Source organism: Bombyx mandarina, chromosome 26, assembly GCF_030267445.1.
Source record: "Bombyx mandarina strain Sakado chromosome 26, ASM3026744v2".
In the NCBI taxonomy this organism is placed as follows: domain Eukaryota; kingdom Metazoa; phylum Arthropoda; class Insecta; order Lepidoptera; family Bombycidae; genus Bombyx; species Bombyx mandarina.
In genome coordinates, this window is record NC_143232.1 from 6,112,478 (window position 1) to 6,133,090 (window position 20,613).

At 38.8% G+C, this 20,613-nt stretch overlaps 2 protein-coding genes across 2 annotated transcripts in view; one reads left to right on the forward strand and one right to left on the reverse strand.

The window, feature by feature from the left end:
• The window catches only part of TBC1d7 (TBC1 domain family member 7), a 202,911-nt gene extending 200,940 nt beyond the window's left edge, over positions 1-1,971 (forward strand). The window contains exon 7 of the transcript XR_016325477.1: positions 1,909-1,971. The gene's annotated coding sequence lies outside the window, so the exon portion shown is untranslated. The remainder of the gene's footprint in view (positions 1-1,908) is intronic.
• LOC114241497 (aminopeptidase N) overlaps positions 1-7,659 on the reverse strand; it is a 45,812-nt gene extending 38,153 nt beyond the window's left edge. Inside the window, exon 1 of the mRNA XM_089738761.1 lies at positions 7,600-7,659. The gene's annotated coding sequence lies outside the window, so the exon portion shown is untranslated. The remainder of the gene's footprint in view (positions 1-7,599) is intronic.
• Between the last annotated feature and the right edge of the window lie 12,954 nt (positions 7,660-20,613).

A 20,613-nucleotide genomic window follows, 5' to 3' on the forward strand; every position in this document is an offset into this window, starting at 1 on the left:
CCATGATAATGTTCAAACTTATAATTTAAATCAATAATTATAATCGAATTTCGAATACTTGGCGGCCACTAGTAAAAATAAAATAGTAAAATTACTCGAATATGTATTGTTTCATCCTAATAAGCCATCCTAAATAATTTCCCCGTTCGCTTTTTGAGACCGATAATCGTAGTTAAAGCTAATTTAGACGCTTATATTTCACGTTTTTATTAATGTGCAGTACAATATTGGGATGTCCCCGACGCCTCAGTCACACCATCTGTCCATGGGCCACAAATACTGTAAAGAATTCGAAATCTCTAAAAGTACTTTTAATTGCGTAATCGTTCGCGGAAAACAAGATATTATACTAATAACTGGATATTTTACGCAGCACGTTGAAAGTTAAGGAAAAAATGTTTAAGAGCTTAAAAGCGCGTACAAAAATCACGCTCTGATGTCCATGGGCACCTGACTGAATACTACGGGGAACGTGAGAACCTTAGCTCTTCTAACCCAAACAGAACGACAGTTGGCATGTATTTCACCATTTAATTTGATTTTTGTTTTGTTTTTTCTTATTTTTATACTATTATAAACCGTGTTCTAAGTCTGTACACACGTACCTAGCCTTCATTCCCGCAATGAACCAAAAGGATACAGGAGTGACTGAAAATCAGCGCTGTTCGATACATCGACCTTAAACAGCATTAGCTGAGCCTTTTTTTTTCTTTTTTTGTATTTTATCTATATATTAATACGTGAAGCAAAAACTTTGTATCCCTTTTTACGAAAATTGTACGGACGAAGGAGTATGAAATTTTCCACACTTATACAGAATATAGAGAAGTGCACAGCGCTAATATTTTTTAAGATAATGCATAAAAGATATATTAAATCAATAAAGAAAACATTACACACACTACATACCATGTATTTGTCGCACACACGCATGTATAATGTCAAACTTTTGTTCTTGACGTCTGTTGTCAAATTGAGAATAGGCTAAATATTGTTTGTCTTTATTAATATTTTTTATAGTGTAGTGTTGGCGAAATTTGTGATTATAGAAGTATAAAATACAATCATAATAGTGTACAAACTTACAATTACAATTATAGTCGAATTTCGACTACTGCGGGACCTCTAGTTTTATTTAATGTGAAAGGCAATAAATGATTTTATTATTTTTACTATTATTTGAATCAAACGAAGAAAACACCGAAACTACAATGCGATCTCGCTTAATGTTACCTCATTTTGTTTCGCAACCGTTGCTTTGCATCGTTGTTGTACAAACACGTAAAGTTAGCTAACGAATGCAGGCGAAAACTGGTCTAGATCAACGAAACGTTCGATCTTGTCTACTTTTGAATGTTGATTTAATATTAATGTTTGACAGACTCATTTTTTCTAAGCTATTACATAGCTTTTATCGCGGGATTTGAGCACGGCGACCGAATCAAGAGATTCCGTAACGAAAATAAAACCTAACACCTCCCACTCCGCCTACTATGTAGCTCGCGTTCAACACATCAGTCACGCGGTCTAGCTTATGAGTGTGAAGGGGACAGTTAATGTTTTGCTTTTGTTAATGTTTACAAATATGGCGTGGTCTTATTTTATTATTGTTTTAATATTAAATTATTATTGTCTAATTATAATTGCTAACTCTAATTATAATTATGAGTGCTCTGAGGAATTGTTCGAGATAATACCGGCATCTCGTTTTTACCATCGCACCGCCCGCCACCGGAGTAGAGTTCAACCATACTACCTGGAGCCACTGCGGTCATCCACAGTTCGTTTCCAGAGATCTTTTTTGCCACGTACCATCCGGCTATGGAATGAGCTCCCCTCCACGGTGGTTCCCGAGCACTATGACATGTCCTTCTTCAAACGAGGCTTGTGGAGAGTATTAAGCGGTAGGCAGCGGCTTGGCTCTGCCCCTGGCATTGCTGAAGTCCATGGGCGACGGTAACCACTCCCCATCAGGTGGGCCGTATGCAAGGGCAAAAAAAAAAAAGGTATGCAATAACTTGCGTGGCAGTCCCCGAGTGCCACACGTGTTTTATTTTCCTACCAAAGCTGATGATCTAGGGAACCATATCAGAATCACCGGTAGGTGAGCTCACTTGGCTCAAACCTCACGATGTTGCTAATACGAACCCTACCGAGAGCAGTGCTTCGCAGAATCTACCACCGGATCGGAAACGCGACCCACTGAGAAGATCCGGCGAGAAACTCAGTGGGCTACTGACTCGGTGGTGCAGTGGTTAGCAGCCCTGACTGTCTCGCCGAGGGTCGTGATTTCGATTCGCATCGGGCAAACATTCGTGTGATGAACAGATTTGTTTGCTCTTCACCTGGGTGTTAGTTATCTAATTAAACGTATATAAGTATGTGTGTCAGTTCAGGTGTACCAGTCATTAATTGTTACACCGCTTGTAATCAGTTTCCAAACGATTCTTTTCTAACTGATGGTTGTCTGGAAGAGATCGCTCTTAGCGATAAGACCGCCAGTTTGTACTTATTTTTTGTATTTAATGTTTCCCATTGTTTCTTTTGTTGGTGTACAATAAAGAATACTCTCTCTCTCGCTCTCTCTCTCTGGTAATCATAGCTCAGCGAATCCTAATTTGGAGCCGAATGACCGTGAGTTATTTGTTTCCGGTAAAAAAATAAAAATAAAAAAAGGAAGTTAAAGTATATAGATCTTAAGCCTTCGTCAAACAGAACGCGTTATTGGCGCGCGTCAGAGCGCTAAACTGACGCCGCGCTATGACGCCGAAATGTGTTGTACTACTATGGTAACATACCGTCAAACAGATCCCCAGCGGTATAAGTACGCAGCGCTCTGTCGCGGCGTTAGGACGCTTTGACGTCAGGCGTTGTAATTTTTTACAAATTTTATTTTAGCGTCCGAGTGAATGTGTATTAAAATACTAGATAATGCCCGAAAAAATTATATAAATAATTAGAAAATACCCATGCTTATACAATGCCACATCTAAATCACTCGATTTCTTAATACTTTTAAATTTTCACTGCTATCGAAAGGCACTATGATTTGGCGAATGCGTTGCGTCAAGGAGCGTTAGACTCATCTAGTCAATTTGAAGAGCGCGACGTTAAGTACGCGGCGCTAAGTACGCGTTCTGTTTGACGAAGGCTTTAATTTATATTTTTCTCTCAGCTTATGAAAAATCTTATATCAACATATGCGGTTAGAACTCACATAACCACACTTTGTAATAAAAGGCGATGATCAGAATAACAGCAAACGACAGAGCACACTAGATTGACAAAAGCGCTTTATAACATGTTATATTCATATTTATATTTGCGTTATAAATATTTCCACTAGTTTTTATGATATTCTTTGGGGTGTTACGCCTATAAAATTCATTACCATTCATAAATAAATCGATATTGTTGTCCTATTGAAAACATATAATAGTATTACACTACCCTATTTATTTTCGCAACGTAAAATTTATATGTTTCATGAGTGACGCCAACAGCATACATAATAATATGTACTTATTATTCTTTTTTTTAACCCATTAAGCACTCGTTAATTAGCATTTCAATTAATAACGCACACAAAGTATGTACGTACATTGGAAACAGGTCCGCAGCTAATCACATGTAACAAAACTATATTTAAAACACTAGAAAATATATTATCAATGGCATAGTAGACGTGGTGCTAGAGGAAAATGCTCGGGATTCGTTGGACAGAACACAGAACCAACGAATCCATTCTTACCGAGCTCAAGATTCCAATGCGCCTCAGCACTACATGCGCGCGGAGGAGTTTCGAGTTCTTCGGACATATCGCCAGAAAGAAAGGTGAAAATCTGGAGAAGCTGCTGGTGACAGGCAAGGTATGCGGGAGAAGGCACGGAGGCAGAAATCCAATGCGCTGGTCGGACCAGATACGCTCCACTCTCAATACCTCAGTCCACGTTGCTACCCACACAACCGAGGACAGGCAGGAATGGCGCAAGATAATGCAGCAGAAAGTTATTAGAGGAGGCCACGACCCTCAGCACTGAGGATTATCGACGCAAGGAGGAGGAGAGAGTAGACGTTATAAAAATAACAAAACAAATATTTTTTATTGCTTAGATAGGTGGATGAGCTCACAGCTCGGCGCGTGGAATTACTAAAACATTAATAAGCCCAATAATTACAGAGATCTGAACAACTTCAAATCTTAGACCAGTGACGGAATCGACGTTACCTTGCCTATTTAACTCCATTAACCTCTTAACATGAGCTGGACCGTGAATTATCTCTCTTAGCTAATGAATAAAACATAAATTCTTTGTTTGGAGTCATTTAATAGAAACCTGTTCCACAGCTGTTTCTTTACATTTTATTTATGGTTTTTAAAGAGGATTTTTATCCTTCTGACGAAATCAAATTACCATTACGATCGGTCTTGGCAAAAATTACATAAAAATTCTGTACAAATTTCCTCTCTATCTTATCTTATACCTTTAAAGGAGCAATTCTTGTATATATATATATAGATAACCTGAATCTCGGAAACGGCTCCAATGATTTTCATAAAATTTAGTATACAGGGTATTTCGGGGGCGATAAGTCGATCTAGCTACGATTTATTTTCAGAAAATGTTGTTTTATTCGTGTTTTCAATAATCAATTTTATCGATAATTTTGATTTTTTCTTTAAATAACCAATTCATATATTTTTATTATTCTGTCGGTAAGATCGAAATATATTATTCGTATTTCAATATGTAATTCGTATTTAAATAAAAATTTTCGGCAAAACAAAGCTCGGTCATTAACTAGTATTTCTTAATTTCTCGACCGGACGAAACAATATTCTGCCTTCCCTATACGCCACTTATTGTTCGTAATGATACCTACAACTAAGTTTATACAACGTTCCGTTCACTTAGTTCCGACTTATGTAATCACCTTTGACTAAGTTACTTTTAATAGTCGTTAAATAACGCGATACAGTCGTCTCGGCTCACTATAAATGTTCACGCTCAATAATCGGGCTGTTGATTTAAAACACTCATCAATATGTCACAGTAAATGATTAGTTAATTTTTTTAGTAAATTTTTTATTGAATTGCTTAATTAAATAATAATAATTTACGTTTTAAATTAAAAATAATAATTTAATTAATTAATTTTAATTTTTTTTTACTGGTGGTAGGACCTCTTGTGAGTCCGCACGGGTAGGTACCATCGCCCTGCCTATTTCTGCCATGAAGCGGTAATGCGTTTTGGTTTGAAGAGCGGGGCAGCCTTTGTACTCTTAAAAAGTGAGACCTTACAACTCATGTCTCAAGGTGGGTGGCGACATTTACGTTGTAGATGTCTATGGGCTTCGGTAACCACTTAACATCAGGTGGAACGTGGATATAAGTTCTAAGGTCTCAGGTATAGTTACAACGGCTACCCCGCCCTTCAAACCGAAACGCATTACTGCTTCACGGCAGAAATAGGTGGTACCTACTCGCGCGGACTTACAAGAGTTCCTACCACCGGTAATTACGCAAATTATAATTTTGCGGGTTTGATTTTTATTGCACGATGTTATTCCTTCACCGTGGAAGTCAATCGTGAACATTTGTTGAGTACGTATTTCATTAAAGAAATTGGTACCCGCCTGCGAGATTCGAACACTGGTGTATCGCTCAACACGGATGCACCGGACGTCTCATCCTTTAGGCCACGACGACTTCTAATATTCGTTCTAATAATTGTTGAAAACCCCACCAATGTACAGAACAGACCACGTGTCGTTCAAATGTAGTATCTTTATAGTTTTAATATACGATTTTTTAGTTAGTTTTAATAAATGTAGTTTAGCGTTGTTTCCAAATTCCGGGGTTATATATTAACAACGTTTAGCTTCAATACAATCTGCAAATATCTAACAGTGCGCAAATATAAAAGTCAGATTTTACGAATAAAGTCTGTCGATCATGATTTAATGTTTTCATTAGAATCGTGACGTGTTTATAACTAGTATTTATATAAAAAATATTCACTACAAATATTTACGTATTTATAATATACTAGCGGACCCGACAGACGTTGTCCTGCAAAATATTATTTACGTCTATCCAGCCGTTTAGCTACAGTACAGTTAAATAACCTAGATACCGACTGTAGCACCATCTGCTGGGCTGATTTGTGAATCTAAACCATCCAGGGCGCCACCCAATCACATACAAAAAAATTCATTCCAATCGGTCCAACCGCTTAGGAGGAGTTCAGTGACAAACACACGCACATAAGAAATATATCTTTAGAGATTGAATGATATTTTCACGCGTCCCGACATGCGTCTCATAAATAAGTCGATTTAATAAGTCGATCGATTTCAAGTCGTCGTGGCCTAAAAGATAAGACCTCAGGTGCATTCGTATCTAGCGATGCAACGGTGTTCGAATCTCGCAGACGGGTACCATTTTTTCTAATGAAATAAGTACCTATTTAAAAAATGTTCACGACTGACTTCCACGGTGAAGGAATAACATCGTGTAATAAAAATCAAACCCGTAACAATATAATTTGCGTAATTAGTGGTGGTAGGGCCTCTTGTGAGTCCGCACGGGTAGGTACCACCACACTTCTTATTTCTGCTGTGAAGCAGTAATGCGTTTCGGTTTTAAGGGTAGGGCAGCCGTTGTAACTATACTGAAACCTTACAACTAATATCTCAAGGTGGGTAGCGCATTTACGTTGTCGATGTCTATGGCCTCCAGTAACCACTGAACACCAGGTGGGCTGTGATCTCGTCCACCCATCTAAGCAATCTATAAACGATTTCATACCATTATACTCATGATACAGAGAATAATATTAGAACGTAATAATATGCAAACAGAAAAAACGTAAGCTTTCACATTTGATAAGCATTCGACGAGCTGTTTGAGGGACGAATGTCTTTCGCAACAAAACTGACGTAGGCAGAACCCAGATTCTTGTTGAATCAATCATGATGTTCCTATACTACCAGATAAGTTTGATTACATTCAGACGCGGGTTGACCACTGCGTCACGTATCAGCCGAACCCGAGAATTTGGAAACAACGCACTAAAACTTCTCAATTATACATAGAACAACAAAATAACAACTAAATAATGTAATTAATTCGTCCTACCGAAAGCGGGTCTGCATTAAAAAGGAATATTCGGGTTTTGTTTTTAATGATAATGACAGATATTCATTACACAAATACCTTCCATATTTGAATGACAGTTAAATCATTAATTTTTTTTTAAATTATATTTGAGATTTATTTTTTACGAATCACAAAGGCTTTTGCTATGTTTAATTCATTGTACCACGCCAGAATTTAATTACAAATTTAAAAATATCAAGTCCTTAATACCTTTTCTATTTTATAATCGTAAATAGGATTCTAATTTTAAAGTGAAAAGTCATTTTATAACGTGCAATTCAACTCCAAATTAGTTCCGTTGGATTTTAAAAGTTATAAAGCACATTTAAAATAATATTGTTAAATACAATTTCGCTGTTTCAGCCTTGGCTCTCAACCCTGACCTTAAAAGTGATCAGCAAAAAAATTGTATTAATAAGTTGTTGTGTTGACTTACGTGCGTTCACTCCGGACCACGTCCACACTATGACTAACGACTTTATGTAATGTCCACTGACCGACGCGACTATCACTATTAAATTAATTGACTTTAGAACCCACGATTCGATAGCGGCACGACATATTTTTATTTTTTATTTTATTTTTACAAAAATACTGCAGAAGCAAAAAATGCTTATAATGTTTCAATCAATGCAGATTACAATCGAAATATTTGTTCCATAGTCACAAGTCGTATTTGGATAATAAGATGTCATGTGTCTTTAAAACATTCGTTACAGAACACGGAAACCTATGTCTATTAATTATCTATTATTAAGCTCGCAACGGCTTATGAAGATTAGGATTTTTTTTATAATGTAAACATGCTGGCTATACAGAAAAAAGTACGTTATGTTTATCAGCACCAACCGATAGATCTCTCACTATTGGTATTGATTAGTACTCCATGCGAAACTCAACTTAATTTTGACAGGACTTGAGTTGTTGATGTTGACTCCGGTACCGCGCCGCTGGATACATCAACACATGAACTGGCCGCTTATTTACGCAGATCCACTAAAACCAGTGGGCGGCAACCTTATCAACCAAAAGAGCCAAATATATTGTAGATAGAACACAATTGAAATTTATTCAAAAAAGCCGTATTTTTTTTAACAGATATTTTTATAATACTGTGTTTAAAAATGTTTAATTCGTCTCTTAAATGACAAGTTAGTAAGTAATATTCCGTGCCTGAACCAAACATTTTCCGGGAGAGCCATAATCGAGGAGTCAAAGGGCTGCGATTTGTCGACCACTGGCCTAGACGATTACAAATGTCGTGTCGTCGTCGTATGATGTAAAACCGCGTTATGATGCAGTGAGTTTCACTACGCGCCTGTTTACTACAACACAATGGAGCCTGATAGTTGACAAATCGGCGGTGACCGCCGCGCCGCTATCCTTTCGGTTTTGTATTCGCGAAATTCTGTAGGACGAATACCTATAAATGGTAATTTTATTTCGGAAGTAACATAACAGAACTTACGAGCGGTACTGACAGTCGATTCGGTAGAAAATAATCAGTTTTAATGCGACTGTTTGTTCTAATGTCGCATGTTATTCTAATGCTGTACTCAGCGACTCAGCGACGCAGTACTCACGCTGACTTATCAAGTAGTGACAAGAAGCTAAAGATACTACTTAATGGCAATGGTTTATGAGTCGATAGCAGCGGCTTGGCTCTGCCCCTGGCATTGCTGAAGTCCATGGGCGACGGTAACCACTCACCATCAGGTGGGCCGTACGCTCGTCTGCCTACAAGAGCAATAAAAAAACAAAAACAAAAAAGAGCATTGAGAAAAAGATTAGTAAAGCAGAGACATATTTGTCCGCGACATCGCTTATTTAATTATTTTCAAAATCCCCGGCTACTAAAATTCAGGTAGTATTTTGGATTGCCAAAATTAATAAATTATGGTGATTTAAAGGTATTGACATCGACAATATCTTTTACTGAGCGATGAATGCGGTCCGTTTACGTTCCGAATGTTATTATTCGGAACCTTGTTTTAAAGATGCAAACTTATCTTGAGAATGTCGTTAGGGCGATTCACGTATATGTCAAATTGATTCTTAGCTATGTGAGCTACCGCTACAGTGGCTAATCAGCCGGCTGACGGCCTACAAGCTGTCTAACTATATCAATGTCGATAATTATCGATGATTAGACGATCTTTTTGATCTTAAATTCGTCAACACACACGTCAAAACACTGTCAACTCGTTCCATTAAAATCAGTGACTATTTTAAACTCTAAAAAAAAAACATTAATGAAACGGATATGAAAACTCCACAGCATTTCTATATGCAGCCGACAATTTAACTTATGACGACGCTTGCAGCTGAAAGTAAGTATTGTACTTTTTGACGAAGCATGTTGCTGATAACTCTATTTCTGTAATCTGACGAAGCATGTTGCGGATAATAACATGTACTTTTAGGTTAGGAATATTGTGTTTTTTTTTTTATAATAAATAAATAAATTATGTTTCAAAAAATTTTACTTCTGGTCATCAACAGGACTCACGTCATTACAAAAAAAAATATTAAAAACTTTGCAGTGATTTTTTATACGAAATGGTCTGTCCCAAACCACGGTCTATATATATATATATATATATATATATATATAAAACATCGCAAACATGAGAGGTCCAGCCAGAAGGATACACCAGGAAAAATATTTAAGGATCGAACAAGTTCGAAGCCTAAAGCTCACTGATGAACTCATACGTATTGACTCACGCTCGCGTCATCGATAATATTAGGACGCGTGATACAACGGAATTAAAAACGCCAGGTATTGTGCCTTAAACTTAACACAGACTTGTTTAGTTAGTAAAAGGTGGGGTGTGGAGGTCCGCTTGGCTACTGGTAGAATGTGTAGTGAGCCCCTTATGGTACGTATCATCTATCCCGTGTCTGCCCAAAAGCAGTCATGCGTTCCGGTTTGTAAGAGGGAAAGAGAGAGAGAGAGAGAGAGGGAGTATTCTTTATTGTACACAAAAAAAAGCGAAACATTAAATACAAAAAAAAGTACAATTGGCGGTCTTATCATAAGACCAGATGTCTATATAGAATTGTGAAAGTGGAAGTCAATCGTGAACGTTTGTTGAGAACGTATTTCATTAGAAAAATTGGTACCCGCCTGAGATTCGAACACCGGTGCATCGCTCAACACGAATGCACCGGACGTCTTATCCTATAGGCTACGACGACTTCAAAAAGACATAATACATTTTTTATTGCTTAGATGGGCGGATGAGCTCACAACCCACCTGGTGTTAAGTGGTTACTGGAGCCCATAGACATCTACAACGTAAATGCGCCTCCCACCTTGAGATATAAGTTCTAAGGTCTCAAGTATAGTTACAACGGCTGCCCCACCCTTCAAACCGAAACGCATTACTACTACCTACCCGTGCGGACTCACAAAAGGTCCTACCACCAGTGTAAAAAATATATATTATTTAAATATATATATAAAAATGAATTGCTGTTTTTTTTTTATTGCTTAGATGGGTGGACGAGCTCACAACCCACCTGGTGTTAAGTGGTGTGGTTACTGGAGCCCATAGACATCTACAACGTAAATGCGCCACCCACCTTGAGATATAAGTTTTTTTTTTTTTTTTTTTTTTTTATGATTGAAACTTTACTGGTGGCCCGAAGGCCTTTCCAGTTTCACCAGGACAGGTGGGCGAGCAAAGGCTCAGCCAAGAGGGGTGGGATTTGCTAACAACTGCCCGAGCGCCTCCGAAGGAGACCTAACAACTCAAGAGCAATTGTTTCGCGAATGAATCTACTACCGGATCGGAATCGCGACCCGCTGAGAAGATCCGGCGAGAAACTCAGCGGGCTGATGCATGGGTTAGGTTGCACGTCGACCTCTTTGTCGAGTTCGACGAGTACGGTTACCGGGGTCCCTAAGCCTGCCCCTAGTATTAGAGCTGAAGGCATCTAATGCAAAGGTTATTGGATCTGATGGATCCGTAAGGACGTGTCTAGGGCGTCGACGGTGACTGGCTCCTGCATGATCAGGATTCGGGGAGTAGTCAGCGGCGGCAACGATAAGGCGATTATCATGACGCATAGCCTTATCGAAGTATCGTTCCGACGCTGACTTCATGTATTTCCGAATTGATTCGAGGCCCAGGTCGTCGTGTAGGTCAACGTTCCTCACGAACCACGGAGCCCCGACAGCTAACCTGCAAAAGCGGGATTGTAGGGATTGGAGGGTGTCTATGCGTGTGCGGGCCGCGTGAGCGAACACCACACTCGCGTAAGTCATGACGGGCCTTATGCAAGTTTTGTAAAGTGTCACCTTGTTCCGAAGGGACATTTTACTCCGCTTACAGATCATGGGGTAGAGTCTACCGAGAATAAACGCGGCACGGTCACGGACTGATTTTATATGCGGGCGGAATGTCATCGATGCATCCAGGGTAACGCCCAGGTACTTGACCTTCCTGGCCCAGGGTATGGGTTGTCTAAAGAGAGTAATCGGGGGTGTGAGATTCCTCCTCCTAATCCGGGAGGAAATCCGTGTGGAGCTTCCCCTCTGAAATAGCACCGCAGTACTTTTCGCTGGGTTGATGTCTATGCGCCATTTTCGGAACCACTGTCCTAGGGCTAGGGCTGCGCTCTGAAGCTTCTTCGCGATTAGGGACTTATTTCTACTAGAATAGTAAACAGTCGTGTCGTCGGCGAATAAAGCTAAATGGGTCGGCGGCGACCGGGGAATATCGTTGACGAATAAGCTAAATAGGAGGGGTGAGAGGACAGAGCCTTGCGGGACTCCAGCTGTGAGAGGTCGTGGGGAGGAGCGGGTTCCCTCGACTCGATATCGAAAAGAGCGGTTCGACAAGAAGTCCCGTATGATGAGCACGAGACTATCCGGCACGCCCATGTTGAATAGTTTGAAAATCAAACCATTGTGCCAGACTTTGTCGAACGCTTTTGCGACGTCGAAGAAGAGAGCTCCCGTGTATAACGGTTTTGGTCGATTAAGCCCCACAAGAATGTGCTCCGTGAGGCGGTGCACCTGTTGAACGCATGAGTGATTTGTACGGAATCCGAATTGTTCATCGATGAGAATGCCCTTGGATGAGACGAAGTCTCTGAGGCGTTTGTAGAGCAGACGCTCATACAGTTTGCCTAGAGACATGAGGAGGCTAATCGGGCGGTAGCTCGTCGGATGATTTTTTGGTTTACCGGGTTTATGTATGCCGATAACGTCCGCTTCTTTCCACACCGCGGGAAAGATACAGTTCGCCATAGCGGCATTGAAAATAGATGCCAACATCACGATGAGTTGGACGGGTAGAAGTTTAATAACGCGGTTAGATATACCGTCGGAACCGGGAGCCTTGCGAGGACGTAGGTCTTTGATCAAGTCTTTAACTTCTATCGGGGTGAAGATATAAGTTCTAAGGTCTCAGTATAGTTACAACGGCTACCCCACCCTTCAAACCGAAACGCATTACTGCTTCACGGCAGAAATAGGCAGGGCGGTGGTACCTACCCGTGCGGACTCACAATAGGTCCTACCACCAGTGATTACGCGAATTATAATTTTGCGGGTTTGATTTTTATTACACGATGTTATTCCTTCACCGTGGAAGTCAATCGTGAACATTTGTTAAGTACTTATTTCATTCGAAAAATTGGTACCCGCCTGCGGGATTCGAACACCGGTGCATCGCAACAACGAATGCACCAGACGTCTTATCCTTTAGGCCACGACGACTTTTGACTTCTGCTGTTCGTTAGTCTCGCTAAAACTCGAGAATGACTGGACCGATTTGGCTAATTTTGGTCTTGAATTATTTGTGGAAGTCCAAGAAGGTTTAAAAGGTTTAGATAAATATGAAAATGCTCGGAATAAAATAAAAATAATAATTTTGTTTTCCCTTTCAAGTGTCCCCCGTCGGACGGATTCCTTTTGTTTGTTTTAAGTTTATTTCATACTAAAGCTTAGATCTTTTAACTATAGATTGAGGCACTACGAAGTCTGCCGGGTCAGCTAGTAAGTAATACAATATACCTAAATACACGAGCGCCATATTTTCACATCGTGCCGTCTATTATATAATCGTTGTCTTTATAAAATTATTTACCACAAAAAATTCTCTTGATACTTTTCTTGAACATTTTAATTAGATATGAATTTATTGTGGAACCTTGTTAATAAGCCCACAATAGAACCTTGTCTAAAGATATTATCTTGATTTTATATACAAATGAAGTGGCAGTATACCAGATATGATAAACATGTCATCTAAAGAAAATGCAGTACAAATTCTTTTGTTAATACAATACGATGCTACTTAGTTCGGGAGTTGACTCCATTACTGCTAAAATTGTTTCGGAACAAGCCAATAAACAAACACCCACACATTAGCATCTCGGAACAGCGCAGTTAGAAGTTTTAGCGAAAGATATAGTGGCCAGAGGATATAGGATGGCGTCATATCCTCTCAGGATTTCCGGTCTACTCGAGTTGAGCCACTGCTCTCCCTTATCTAGGTGTAAGAAGGTAGGTTCCGATATTACTCATACCTCAAGGCATTAATTACACTGTGATGTCTAAGAGCTCTGTTAACTGCAGTGTGCTTAGTTCGAGTTTTTTAACTTTCTCGATAGCGTAAAAGTTAGCTCATATTTGTATGGAATGGAATCGTTTGCGTACGTTTGCCGCTAGGGGCGCTGTTCCAACCGCATACAAAATTGGCTTCACTTTTACGCTATCGAGAATGTTAAGAAACTCGCACTAAGCACACAGCTTTCGGACAGTCGGTCGCAGTACTGACTCCTTCGGTGGACGATATTCCCTTTGTCTTTCCTCATTGAACTGGTAACCCTATCCTTGACTTTACTAAGAAGGCAACTTAGTAATATTATTTTTGTCTACCTATTGTTAGTATCCCCATACGCTGGAATGATCAGGTGAAAAACCTTACTGAAATCCCACTTAATGAGTGTGCGCGCCGGGCCTCGGTTCGCAAACTATGGAAAACATCTGGCAAGGCTAGAAGAAACAAGGCAATAATCCCACATGACCTCGACTGCTCTACCAAGAGCAATCGACTATGATGATGATTATTGGTAGTAACTTCGAAAGTTATTGTGAGGTCACAGGACTCAGCTTGGAGGTTTTCCCAACAATAGTCATGTTCCTACATCCAACGTTCACACTTAATTTTATTTTTCCTACCTATGCTAATATCCTAGAGAGTAGACTTGCGCAAAACATCACTTCTCAATGTAATGTGATATGACATCACTTTTACAGACAGGTGATATTACTCGAAAATATTACACATCACTCTTAACATTACTCGGTGCGTTCAATAGATACTGTGACGAATACATTGTATCTATACACCCGAATCATCACTTAAGTGATGTGTTCATACTTTGTATTGTAATACACTGTTATATTACTTGACAGAGATTGACTTATTTAATAATATAATAATTTTATTTTTTACTTAATATAATTTATTGTGGGATGAACGGATTTCATATGGCGACCTAGACAGCAAATTGAGCTCGACGATAATGTTAATATACGAGAGCAGTAGACGCATTGTTTCGGCGCGGTCTCCTCAAAATGCATCCAAAGAGGACTGTACTTTCATTTAGACGCCATTCTTTCTTTCACTTAATAAACACGCATTAAAACAAATAATAAAACTATCTTCAAACAAGTGCTTAAGTAATTCAAACACAAAAATTAATATGAAATATTACTAAACAATTACGAGCGACTAGCGATTTTACAAAAGTTGCGAATAAAAAATTAAGTAACTACTTGCGGGGAGCTACCGGCTGGCCCATGAAAAATATAAACACAAATACCTATATTAAAATTCAGACGTACCATAGGTATACAAATGTACCTAGCGGCCAGGGCATACGGTTCAAAATCACTAGGAATAATTCCGTGTCGCTTGCTCATTTATTTTGCGTAGATCGGTCTGTCTCGCTCGCTCGGTTCCGTTCGTGTATCAAGTGACATTACACGACAAAGAAAGAAACATGCTGGGTGATAGCTTCGCTAGAAGTAGTAGTGTTCTGTGGGTGATAGTGTGATGTTTGTTTCCTTCGCGTAATGTGTGATGTTGCATTACATCGTAGAGTAATATTACCGGAGTAATATCACTCGCATTACTTACACATGTCTACTAGAGAGGCTCTATCCTATATCAACTTTACCCTAGCGTATAGGTGAGCTCTCGGACTTCAACTCAGGAGATGTTGCCATCACTGACCCTAGCAAGAGCAGTGCTTCGCAGAATCTACCACCGGATCGGAAACGCGACCCACTGAGAAGATCCGGAAGAAACTCAGTGGGCTGAGTGGCGCTTAGTAAGAACATATTATGTGATGATTAGAAAAATTGTTACCTACCCGCGGGATTTGAACATCAGCACTTTACATCGCTCGATTCGACTACACCAGCCGGCGTATCCTTTAGGCCACGACTTTAATACCGGTCACTTACATTCGCACGAATACGCAAACCCGCAAGTGTAGGACGACATTTGCAAATGATTATGCAAAGTTTTCGCTGCATTCGTGATTTTCCAAGCTGTATCGGTTTTTTAACAGACATCAAAGTGCGCGAACCGCGATCCTTCGCGTAGTGTCCCACACATTCGTGTAACCAGTTGCACCCAGGATTGCGAAGGTAACGGACGTTTCGCTATTTTCACAGATCGTGACGTCTACTGTGTAGCGTATCTTCATCAAAAGAAATCCCATAAAAACAGCATGGCTGTTAATGATGTCTGGGAAAGAATTCAAAACAATTTTTTTCTTCAATGTTCTATTGACGAATTAAAAAGGAGGAGAAATTCGTGAGACATTCGTAAACAAGTGTAGGAGGAAGCGCAAACGGGTTCGCAAATTGAGTACCGAACCCATTTGCACAGCCGCTAAGTTTGCGAATGAATGTTTGACGGCCCTTCACACGTTAGTGGCCGGCATTAGACTATCGCAGTCTTCGATTTTATTTGTCTGTCCAAAAAAAAAAACCTATCTTGTCGATATATTTTTTACTGAACTTTAGTCCGATTCTCAAATTCTCAAAGCTATAAAAAATTCGGGACATGCTGTGAATTTTTCCACTCATTGCCTTTTTTATACTAAGTTTAAAGGATTGTATTAAAAAAAACACACACACTTTTCCTTATTTTAATAAAAAAAATATGCACAAAACGTTTCGCATTCCATATTCGTATCAAATCCACATCTTTGGGCAGTTTATAAACTATAGAGGAAATAAGTTGTATAATCTGTGATATTTTTTAGTTAAATAAAAAAAACATTTAGAAGAAAAAATTCTTGATAAAACTGTTTTTATCTCCTGATATTGTTAATATTATGATTTCAATCTTCATACAACATTAAATGTGTCTACACAAAGACTGTCCACCCTTGGTGGGTCCAGACAAATCCATATCAGCAAGCCACACATACATTCGAGGGAAAAATTGATATTTTCATACATTTTTATTGTACATTTTATAGAAAACTGAACTTAATAGCAAATATACTTTAAAAATTCGATGTCCTGTTTGTTGATAAACAAACATGGCGCGCGACTGTGACGTCACAAACGCATCGCATCGACCCCTCAAACGAAAAACTATTCCAAACTAATAATGAAACTTATGATTATACAAATTATTTCCATTTGCGATTCGAATCACATTGTACACACAAAAAACATAATAGATCAATGTTAATTTGATAAAAAAGGCAATTAAAATGAGCAGAAAAACGTCTCATATAACGCCTTGAACTTAACTTAATAGGGACGTGTCATAAACCTCAACGACCAAACTCAATCAATCTCTTGGGTTAATGGCGTTTCCTTATAGATTTAATGTCACAGATTGTAACTAAGAATTAAGTGAGTAGCTAAGAATGTTTGATGATAGTAACGGCCGAATTCAACACCAGTAAGTTTCCATAGTTGGTAATTATTAACAAGTTATTCTTCTTCTTTATATTTTGACTCCGGCACGGTTTGTGCATTAGCCAGCGTCAAGTAATAAAAATTTTATAATTTGCCGTTTTAATTATTTAACAGTTTATGAATAATAATAAACGAAGGTAACTTAATCAATTGGCATGAAATGAGAAGACATAATATGGGATGAAATATGATTTCAGTAAAACGGTGGTCTTACTGAGACTTTTTCCGATCCCAAGAAGCTACGCCCAGCGGCTTTGTTTCATTTTCCCACATTTGTGCACTTTCACATATATTAAACAGTTAATAAACCACCGTTATTACACACTTAACCCTGAGGAAACACTAAATAGACAAAATAAAACAAATCACACAACTTCACTCCTCGCGTTCCCGCCAAAAAGTCTCCATTAACAAGCTCTGTGATCGACATTCATTTTAGCTTCAGTGTGTTTAGTGCGAGTTTCTTTACGTTTGCCGCTAGGGGCGCTGTTCCAACTCCATACAAATTTGAGTTAACTTTTACGCTATCGAGAACGTTAAAGAACTCTCACTAAACACACAGATCTTTATCTCGTACTCGCGTGTTGACAATTATAAAATCGATATTTTTACGATATTTTTATATCGATATCGTTACAGTTAGTTCATGACAGGTCCCGTGCCACTTAAACTAAACAAAAAATATATATTGCGTCGATAATTTAAAATAACGTAATACCGTTTCTAGGTAGACGTCGACATTTGTAGATATGATTAGAAAAATTACATAGGATATTCGATTTTATTTTTATGAAAAATTACATAGGATATTCGATTTTATTTTTATATTTCAGTCTTGGTGGAGTGAGACATTTTTTTATTATTTGATATCGCGTCTTATTCGTGTTGCTTTGGAAGCACAGCACGTACTGACGGCCCACCTTACATGAAGCGGGCACCCGAACTCTCTAGAGACTAGAACACAAATGGTATCGACTCGAGACTCGAGTATTGAGGCTCGAGACACACTACCATTTCGAGTCCATTGTAATTGGAACTTGTGTATAACCTTCTCAGCCATTAAATCTCGTTAAATCTAAAAGCGGAGTTTTAAATTTTTCCTTTCATATCTACATTACAATGATACATTGCTCTAAAAGATAATTAATACTTAAAATATTCTGTCATTCATAAAGCACTTTATTCATCGATATCGAATTTTCATATTAAACACTTTCTTAAGAACTTGACCTGATCATTTTATGCGAGAAGATACCTAGTCTTCAAGTTGAAAGTGGTCGGGCGGTGTTGTGGTACAATTTGTATGATGACGTCATTATTTAACAGAGCTTTATCGTTATTGAACATAAAATTTGTTTGCGATTGACAACCGTTTTTATAGTATAATAGTTATAGGTAAATGAAAAAACAGTCAACATTTTTTTTTTAAATTGCAACAGAGCGAAGATAGTGTAATAATCGATTAAATTCGGACCACAAGATACTCTAGTTGTAATGTTAGGCAAATGAATAAAGAGCAAGTGTTTTGAATCACGTTGGTAATGTTAGTTTAATATGAAAATCCAACAACAAAATCGATTTTTGAAATCAATTTCTTTTAATTCTTTATCGATTTCATATTTATTTACAAAATTAATCATGTTGAAAAATATAATTATATCTATAATTCTCGTCTATTCATAGACTAAAAATTACAAACTATTTTTATATTAACTATTACTATATCTATTATTAGTAACATTTTTTTTTTTATAATTTCTAGTTTTAATAACATTTCGGATGGATTTTAATGTTTTCTTTAGAATTTTACTCAGTGAATAATTAACGCCTAATCTTTGAGAACGAACGCGCATTCGAATGAAACATCCGAAAAGCGTTTTAGTTCACAATTCAAGATCTCCAAAATTAGGAAATTCCATGATTTCGATCTATCATTCGGTATATAAGCTTGTTTTGCTAGCCTAGGCGGTGGCGAGCTTTGAAAGTGCGCGTTCTTAAACACATCGCGAGCTTATCAATGAAATGCAAACAACTTGTTCTGCTTGTGCAAAACACAATTGAGGTGGTCGTATTCATAGACCACAGCGGTGGGGTTGTCGGGGTGGGGCGTGAGGGCGATTCTCGAGTGCTAATTGTATTTAGAGTACTATTTAACACTCTCACCGCCATACGGTCCGCCGGCGGGTCATATATTTTCGAGTTAGACACGCCACCAATATGTTGCAGTAAACGAGATTAGCAGGCCGTACGGGTCGCCGGCGCACCGTATGTTTCGCGCCAAAATATAACAAATTTTCTGTAACTACTTAAAACAACTTCGAGTCTGTCACGCCACACCTAATAATCAATCATTAGCCCGCCGGCGGCCCGCACGGCTTGCAACGGTCGCATTTTCGCGCGTTTTTCTTTAGATTACCATTACTTTCTTGTGCATTTCATCATTTGTGCGAAGTTTTTATCATTATGTCGGATTCAGTAGATGACTCAGACTACCAACCATCTACAGACGTAGAATTCGGAATCATAAATAGGTGTTCTGATGATAAATCTTCAGAAGGAAGACACCATACATACAGACGCCAATACCAACATCCGTCCAGAAGCGGCAAAAGGCTTGACAAGTCTATAAGCATGTGAAGTAAAAAAGAAAGTCAATACTTAGTTTGCCCTTCAAATTTCTAATTTTTCTTTTCCAGTAGTCTCCGAATGCTTTACAAACTTCCATAGCGCCATTATAAGGCAGTAATGTCATTTTTTATGAATAGAACTAAGTTCCTATCGTTTATAATGTATTTTTATTTGCTGTAATTAACCCTCTAGTAATCCTATAAATTTAAAGATACGCAACAATTTTTTTTTTAAATTGTAGGTAAAAAAGTAAATTTTTCATCTGGCAGCTTCACTTTTCTGTAACAGCAGGCCATCCACATATAAAATTAATATGAAATCACGAGGTGGTAGCGGACCGCACGGCCTGCTAGTACAAATAAATAGTGAGTCCGCCAGCCGCCCGTATGGCCTGCTAAGCTCGTTATCGATTTTTCACCACGGCCTGCACGGCTAGGTATAGTTGCGACCGCCGGCGGACCGCACGGCCTGCCGCACCGACAAATTCTACATATAGGTGGCGGTGAGAGTGTTAAGTAGCCCAATGGATGAAATATGTGCAAGCTGCCGGACCTCAGGTGTTGTTCTCCATCACGTTTGCTTACCTTCTATTTACATTTACAGTTGAGTTGGATTTTTTTTAAGTTTTGACAGTTCGATTTCATCAATCCTTTTGAAATGTACTTGTTTCTGTTGAATTATTAAAAGCTTTATTGGACGGCGCTGCAGGACCGACCAAACTCGGTAGTTTTAGTTGAACTAAACGAGGCACAGCTACGTGTGGGTGGTCCGGACCGGCATGGCGTGTCGTGGCGGGGCGTGTCGTGACGGGGCTCGGCGTGGCGTGGCGGGCGTGTCGTGACGGGGCTCAGC